The following is a 9,181-nucleotide window of genomic DNA, read 5'->3' as shown; positions in this document are numbered from 1 at the left end:
TCTTTCCCAGCTCTAAGGCCTTACTCATTATTCTCAGAATTCTCATGAAATATCCTTTCATACCTACTCCCCAACAGGAACTTTCTTCTTAGAGGTTGACCTGAAGGTGAAAAGAGGCAAGAATGAGGAGCTAAATAAGCTGATGGGAGAGAGGAAGAAGAGTAGGAGGAGAATAAAAAATCATGGAAGAGGGAGGGGAAAGATATGGCCCTTAGATGTTGCTAAGAGGGAAATTGCTATCCCCTCTTGGTGTGGGAGTTAAGTGACATACCTTATGCTCAGAGACGAGGAAATCTCAAGCCTCTTCCCTCTCCTTGGGGCTGCTACTTCTGGAAACACTTCTGAGTATAAGGCCGGGGAGAGGAAAGTGCTAGGCTGGCAGGCACCTCCCTAACTCTAGAGATGGATTTCTAGGTTAAATAATAAATAGAGATATAAAAACCAGCACAAGATATTTTGGACTTGGGAAAGATAGACAATAAGTCCACATAATCAAATAAGTATTTCAGATATTACCTGAGATAGACATAAAATGATGAAGATGGACCAATACTTTGTTTTGAATAGAACAGATATTCACAATCCAGAATTCACCCTCTCCTTGGCTTAAGTCATTTCTTCCAGGACTTCCTATTGGTTCTCAGATAAAATATAAATTCTGCTGACATTCAGAGGACTTCACATTATGACTCCAGCCTAGATTTCGAGAATGAGTCCCCATACTGCACATCCCTTCTCTTTTCCAACTAAACTAGGCTACTTGCTATTCCCCACAGATAAGAATTCATCTTGTTATTATTCCTTCTTCCATTCATGGCTTCATGAAGGTTAAAGTCCACGTGCAAAACAGCTCCCTCCTCACCTCCTGAAATCCTTCCATCAAGGTTCAACTCAGGTATCACCTTGCTCATGAGACCTTTTCTTACTCTTCCTTTCATCACCCCACACTATACAATATAATTATTTCTCATTTTATACTCTTATTCCCAGAACCTACCATAGAATAAATGCTTTGTATCTGTCTTTCCTTCCAGGATCCACACTGAACAAAGCAAATACTTTGGCATAAACTACTTAAGTACTGGCCTTGGTAAGCAAGAGTCAGAAAGGTTTTCCTTCAGGGGATTCATAGTCTGAACATCTAAACTACATACTGAAGAATGCTCTGAGGACCCTGAGATTTGAACAGAAGGTTCAGTGAATGAGTAAGTGAATGAATGAATAAAAGAAAAAATACATTTATTTGCACTTATTAGGGGAGCCACTATATCCATGTGGGAGGGTGAAATTCCTAGTGGGAAAGAGTAATTTAGTATCACCAAGCAGATAGTGAGAGCCTGGGTAGAAGAATGACTGAACAAATGAATAAATATTTATTAAATGCTTCCTATGTGCAAAGAACTATGTTAAAGACTAAAGATAAAAATAGAAATTCAAGATAGTCCCTGTCCTCAGGGAGCTGGCATTGTAATAGATGAAGATAAGTCATATAAGAGATTGTAAATCAAATAGAAAATTATATAACTACATAGTATATTCTCTAGTACATAGAATGCCTATGATCCTTGGTAGCAAAACTGATGGAAATCTATATTCTTTAATGTCATTTACACATTACATTTTTTAATCCAGGTTTGGTGCTGAACTACCATTTCACAGTGCCAAGGATTGGTTGATGGGAACTTTCTTTCCCAAGTCTCCTTTCATGATGGCTACTAAAGAATCTGGAGCTATTTTTGTGAGGAAGATTGGATTAGGTATTGATTATGTATTGATTAGGAAGTACCTAGCAGGAAGGAGCTGGAGATGGGAATTCCAGGTTGGAATGAAGGAGGAGGAAGTGTGTCTGTGCCCTGAGTGAGGACTCCATTAGTGGTGTGCAAAAACCTGTTGCCAGCCTGGGAGACCTCAGAGCAAAGGACACCCTGCTTCCTGTTTTCCCCTGGGATCCTGTGTGGTGTGGCATCTAGCAAAAGGACAAAATCTACAGAGCCAAGGGAGGAGGAGAAGTTTGAGAACTGGAGGACAGTGCTTCAAGCAAACCCTCACTACTTGGTTCCTGAGACAACTTTAGCTCCTGGCATCCAGAGATCATTAGTGGATTGCAGTGAGAATCCCAAAGCCACAAAGCCCTAGCTGTACTCAAGCCTGGCAGGTTCCAGGTTTGAGGCAGAAACCCAGAGACTCCATTTACAGCTCCTTGGGCCCTGTTAGTTTAGATCACTTAGATAAGAGTAGAATAAGTCCTTCCCATTGCCCTGTGGTTTTATCCTTTAGATTTTAAGTATAGAAATCCTTTCCCATCTTTTAGTCTAACATAATTAAAGCTGTTAAGTCCCTTTTACCTTGTTAGCCTGTTACTATACTCTGGTCTAGTGGAAGCTGGGTGACAGTTAAGATCAACTGCCGTTCCTGTGGAAATCCAGTAAACTCTGGTCTCTTCACCCTGGTCCAGTCTCTCGTAAATCCTAGAGTGAGTTCCCACAAACCACTTGGTTTATTGTAATATCCCTGGTGACCCCATTACCTTACATATATTTTCCTACACTATAGAACTTTGAATAGCAATTGTTACATTGAATTTCCACAAAGGTAGATTCACCAGATGATGGTTTGGGTCATTGGACTGTAAGTAGAACTGATGGTCTGAGAGGCATGCTATTCCCAGGAATCATAGGTTTTCTTCATGGTAATCTGAAAGTAGGAAGTTGTTTGGCATTGTTGGCACATGTCACCCCTTTCTCTCCCTCAAGGTATTGATGGCACAGGAAACTGAATAATGTGACATGAGTAAATGGCATTTACAGTTCTACCAAGAATTTGGCCTATTTACACAATGTGTTACCCCTTTTTCTGCCTCATGGTATTGATGGCATGGGAAACTGAATGATGTGACATCAGTAAATGGCATTTACAATTCTACCAAGAATTTGGCCATAGGCTCTAATCTCTACCTACTAGTGATTGGGTAAAGGCTACAGTTGCCTATTCACTTCTGTTGTGGAATCTCAAAAGATGGAGATGATGACATAGAGACTCACAAGCAGGAAATCTCAACTAAGAGATCAGCTTTTTAAAACGCCTACGTCCTAGCTATATCATTAGCTCGACTTGGGGGTTCACTTGGGAGGCCATAGGGGCAAAAGCCATTGTGGTTTCTACTCAGGAGTTAGCTTCTCTAGTAGGATTAGACCTTTCCAGCATCAATATAATAATTATTTAGTTATATAAACATTTTGAAGTAATTACTATTAGCCTAGAGAGCAAGATAGCTAAGGTCTGCCACTCCCTCCTAGGGGGGAGGGGCAGCTTCAGCCTCACAGTCCAGGGCTTCCCATTTCTTATCCAAATCCTAATTACCTCCTCTTGCCTTCCCCTTTCTTTCTTTATCAATATAAACTTTATCTTCAATATCTGTGACTGGGAATTATTTAAGGATACTCACTGCTCACTGTTGCCATTAAGTTTAAATCCTGTCAGTTGCCAGCCTAAGAAGTCAAGTCCCATCTCAGTCCTCAATATTAGGATAACTAGCTACTACTCAGTCCTCAATCAGACCTGTGTGGAACATAAGTTAAAGAAAGGGAACATCATTAAAGATTAGCCTCTGAAGAATCTTGCTTGAAGATCCTCAGCCCTGTCTCCATCATCAACTGAAACCAACTGCTTGGGGGAAGGGTTTGAGAGCAAGGAGTACCTAACCCTCTCCCTACTCACTCAAGCCTGTCTCTGTGGGAGGAGAGCGTCCTGCAGACTTCTGGCCCTGGCCAAACTATCAGCTTCCCTAATATTTCTGTTAATACAAACATAAGTTTCTGATCTAAATTTCCTGTAGAAGTTTAGGGGTCTTTGAAACTACATTTCCCATGAACTCACTGGCTTCCTGTCTTGAGAAATGATGTAGACAGTTATGTAATTATGTAGACAGAAGGATAAGAAGTGAATAGTGGGATTGGCACCCTCTTTTTGCTGACTTGGTGCCTGGTCAACCATGGGGAGAGGAGGTAACAGCACACGTCTTTTAAACTGACTCAACTTGGCACGTGGCTTGATTTTTCTAATGGCTACGAATAAATCTTTAAAAACCATAATATTTTAAAACTACCTTTCTATATTCATTTTATTTTTTACACATCTTAAAATCTATACTGTATATTGGTTCCAAGGCAGAGCGGTAAGGACTAGGCAATGGGGGGGGGGGGGGTTAAGTGACTTCCCCAGTGTCACACAGCTAGCAAGTATCTGACTTCAGACTTGAACCCAGGACCTCCCATCACTAGGTCTAGTTCTCAATCCACTGAACTACCTAATTACCCCCAATATCAGTTGGTTTTAATAACTACTGCTTTGTAATATAATTTGAACCTACCAAGAGCTATTCCTCTTTCTTCCAACTTCTTGTAATATTTCCCTCAATATTTTAAATGTTTTATTTTCTCAGAGAATTTTGTTGAGTTCTATAAAAGATAAGTTGATTGGTAACATTAAAAGTGTGAATCACCTGCACTGTTGTCATAACTATTTTATTGAAACACTTTCTACTGTTTTCAATAAGTTTAATCATTCATTGTTCCCTACTGATGTTCCTGTCTGAGCTCTCCTACTATTCCAATGATGGGCAAACTATACCCCACGGGCCAGATCCAGGCCGTAGTTTGCCCATCACTGCCTTAAGCAATTCCCTAATCACTATGCCCCCACATCCAGATGAATCTAGCCTTCGGGGAATAGTTTACCCATTACTGCACTATTCCATTGCAGCTTTCTTCCACTCCTGCAGACAGTAGTCATCCTATCATCACTATTGTCTATTATAGTCATTGATTCTTCAGAAAAAGAAAAATGTTTATTATATAACCTAATCAACAAATTTTAGTATAAGTGTTGAGGGAGAAAATAAATATTTAATGAAATAGATTATATTCAAGCATTCCTAATGAAAATATCTGAGCTGATTAGAAAAATTGATATTCAAAGCCAACTCAAGAAAAGCATCAAAAGGTAAACATGAAAAGAAATCATTAGATTTTTAACTTAATAAAGTTAAACTATTTATATTCCTATATAGGCAATATGATACATGTAACATAAAAGTAATTAAACTTAAGAACATGAAGTCAGGGAAAAAAGCAGGAGGTGTTAATTAAATATGTATGTGAGGGGCAGCTGGGTAGTATAGTGAATAGAGTACCAGGTCTGGAGTTAGGAAAACTTGGGTTCAAATCTGGTCTCAGATACTACCTAGCTGTGGGTCACAACCCCAATAGCCTAGTCCAATGATGGCAAACCTTTTAGATAAAGAGTGCCAGGTCCCACCCCTAACCCACCCACTAGACCAAGTTGGGCCACCCCCCACCCAGAGACCACATTCCATGCCATACCCCTCCTTACCCCACACAGGGGGAGGAGAAAAGGATCCTACTAGGCTGCTCATCAGAGGAGCAGATGATGTGAAGAATGTCCTCAGTGAGTATAGAGATGGGTAGGGGAGTAGCCCAAGTGCTCTTCTCCCCTCCAGCTCTGCTACCTGTCAGCCACTCACCTCACCTACTGTTTGCTCCCATTGAGCTACTGGGTAGAGAGGCAGATGTTCTAAATTCCTCCTCATTAGAGAAATGCAAATTAGAACAACTAGGAGGTACCACCTTACACCTATCAGACTGGTCAATATGGCAGCAAATGAAAGTGATAAATGTTGGAGAGGATGTGGCAAAATTGGGACACTAACACACTACTGGTGGAGTTGTGAATTGGTCCAACCATTCCGGAGGGCAATTTGAAACTGTGCACAAAGGGTGTTAAATGAATGCCTACCCACAATTCCTTCAGTTAATCACTTGATCCCCTCAATTCTTTCATCAATAACAATTCTACTTTGAGAATTAGCCATTGACAATCAATATAGATTGGTTATGTGTTCAAAGGAATCCATCTGAATCAAGGCAAAAGCAAGATCAGGAAATATTAAAAAATTGTACAAAGATTAAATGACTATACTTCCAAGAACTGGAAGAGATAATAAAACAGAAATTTTCATAGTCTAATCAGTCTAGTACATAAATATTGCCATGTCATAAGTACATATTCTTCGCTGTCTCTCCAAACAAAAGAAATTAAATATGAATGTTTCTATGTATATTATACTTTATACAAATACTCTAAATGAAATTCCAAAAAACAACAAATTTAGAAGGACAATTAAGTCCTTAAATTGGCAATTTCAACAAATGAATCTCTAATGCTGTTAAGTTTCCTAGAATATCTGAATGTTACGTTATTCCAATACTATCCAATATTGTTCACTGGAATTTTCCATTGATTAAGTTATTCGTGTTAGGGAAGAATTCTTTGTAAAGATTGGTAAACTTAGTGTTTCTTGTTTATTAAGCTCATTTTATTAGACATCCAAAATAATGAATTTAATGTACAAAGAATGTTATAAACATTTTAAGAAAGATTAAGGGAATTAGTCAGCTCATTGCCAGATGTTTTAAAGTGTTACCATATATTCATAATATTAATAACAATATTTTTATGAAAATCTCTGAAATATTTAGTACAGCAAGCACAGAAAAGGATTCATTTTATTATTTTTGTCATTTGTTATTTTAAAATATATCAATAAAATGTTTTGAAAATACAGAATAACATGATGTGAAGACTTCTGAAAATCTCCAGGAAACCAAATTTCTCATTCCACAATAATAAATATTAGTATCAGTCAAGAATTTAGAAACACTTACAAAAACATTACCCTTATCTCAATTTTGTACATAAGTGTGTAAATGGAATTAGCTCAAGCCCATTCATAGTTAAAACTCTAGCCACCAGAGATAATGTCATCCCCACCTCCCTTAGTGGGGAGGGGAGATGAGTTACCCACACGTGACAATAAGTAACAAACCAAGAAAAAGGGACTGCCCTTTGGGCAGTCCAAATCAGTGTAGAGGCTGCCATTTGTCCACTTGAATTAAAGGTGGACCCACAGGAAGTGATGAAAGACACTATCTCTTCAAGTATGTTGGTAACTTCCTGTTGAAGAGTTTCCCGCTTTGAACTTGGTGCTGAAGGATCTCAGCTGAGACCTCAGGCAGTTCCCCTCTGAATTGTCACGTGGGTAAGTTAGGCTGACTTCCTTGGCCTACCTTGGCCTTTCCAGACTCTCTCTCTATTTCCCTACCTTCTACCTTCCTAATTGTAAGTAAACTACCATAAAACCCATCCTGACTTGGGTCTATTTTAGTTATGGAATCAATCTGAAAATTATTGATTCCTGGCGACCACACCTTAATTATATACATATATAATATCAAATATCTAAATATTACATAAGGAAACTCAGAGGATTTAAATGATTTGTCAAGGGTCACTCAATTGAAAAGGAACAAAGTCAGAATGTGAACTCAGGGTTTAGTCTTAGAAGGAAAGGAATCCACTTGATTCACTTGTTACATGTAATTTCTAAAGCAAACCTATGTAAATAACAACTCAATGATCTCTTTGAAGAATTAAAAGAATTACAAGGAAAATGTCCAAAAGGGTAGGGACATTCAGATCAGAGAGTTTTATTCTATCCTTGACTTCTTAGGGAGAAAAATTCCTGCTAAAGAATGTGATCAAAGAGACCTCACCCTACTGTGGATGAGGAAAATCATTTCTTGATTCCCATGAAAAGGTGGGCCACAGCTTCTCTGATCTGCTTTGTCTTCACCCCATAAACAATGGGGTTGAGCATGGCAGGCAACACCACATAGAGGTTGGCCAATAGAATGTGTGCATGGCATGGGAAGTTGTGCCCAAAATGGTGAGTTAATACAGTGAAGAAAGATGGGAAATAAAATATGAGGAATACACAAAAATGAGAGCCACAAGTGTTGATTACCTTGTGTCTGGCCTCCTGAGAAGGCATCCAAAAGATGGCACAGAGGATCATAGTATAGGACAGTGCAATAAGCACCACATCCGTGAGCACCATTAAAATGGAGAAAGAGAAGCCATACCATATATTGACAGTGATGTCAGCACAGGCTAGTCAGGCCACTCCTATGTGCTCACATGGGGAATCACATTGGTCCTACAGAAGGGTAGCCTCTTTAGCAAGAAAATGACCAGAAAGATAATGCAGAAGTTCCGGAAGAAAAGATCAAAGGCTAGATTCCACACCATAGAAGTTGTCATTATTGTTGAATATCTCATTGGGTCACAAATAGCCACATACCAATCAAATGCCATGGCTAGCAAGATGGCTGATTCCCCCACAAACATCATATGGACAAGAAGACTTGGGTCATACATGAATCAAAGGTGATGTCCCGGGCACAGAACCAGAAGATGGCCAAGGCTTTGGGTGTAGTAGTAGTGGAAAGTAAGATGTCAGCACTAGCTAGCATGGAGAGAAACATGTACATGGGTTCATAGAGGCTGCGCTCAGTAACAATGACAAGAATCAGGACACTGTTCCCCAGTACTGTAGTTACATATATAAAGCATAAGGGGAAGGAAAGCCGGATGTGGCATTCCTGTAGGCCTGGGATGCCAATTAGGATAAACACAGGAGGATGGAAGAAAGTATGATTAGTGTTCATCATGTTGGATTTGGGTTCTCCCTGTGAACACTAAAGTAGAATATAGGCTAAGCTGAGGATCATTAGTCTGTCCCAGCTCTGTGAAGAAGTCCTCTACGAATGCATTAATGGAAAAGAGAATGCAAGAAACTGATAGGTTACTCTTTCTCAAGTGTCTTTTTATCTCAAGTGATAATTTAAAATTAAAATTTACTAGCCACTTAGACATACTTATATTTATGATATAAGGTGAGATATGAGAGAAACAAAGGCACTTGTTTGGGGCAGAGGGGAATCAAAGCAGAAGATGTGTGACCCCACAGAATTCACATTATTAGAGAAATGCTCAAAAAAAATCCTGATTTCTTTCCCATTAATTATTTTTATGCCAATCCCATGCACAAGAATACACAATGGCTCCTCAATTTTAAACTCATCTGCCTGACTTCCAGGGGTGTCTGAAATTTGGTCCCACCCAAACTATCCAACTTTATTTCCTACAGTTCCTCACTCCACACCCTTTATTCCCACACACATTATACTCATTCTCCCCCTTCAAACCTTTGCTTCTTCTTTCCACCAACACCCTATTTAGAATTCCATATCCTCTCCTTTAT

At 39.2% G+C, this 9,181-nt stretch overlaps 1 pseudogene; it reads right to left on the bottom strand.

The window, feature by feature from the left end:
• Positions 1 to 7,651: 7,651 nt before the first annotated feature.
• On the bottom strand, positions 7,652 to 8,588 carry LOC123255578 (annotated as a pseudogene).
• Positions 8,589 to 9,181: the final 593 nt, after the last annotated feature.

Source organism: Gracilinanus agilis, unplaced genomic scaffold (assembly GCF_016433145.1).
Source record: "Gracilinanus agilis isolate LMUSP501 unplaced genomic scaffold, AgileGrace unplaced_scaffold48977, whole genome shotgun sequence".
NCBI classification, from domain to species: domain Eukaryota; kingdom Metazoa; phylum Chordata; class Mammalia; order Didelphimorphia; family Didelphidae; genus Gracilinanus; species Gracilinanus agilis.
The sequence above is the reverse complement of the archived record's forward strand: the minus strand, read 5'-3'. Positions and strand labels throughout refer to the sequence as shown.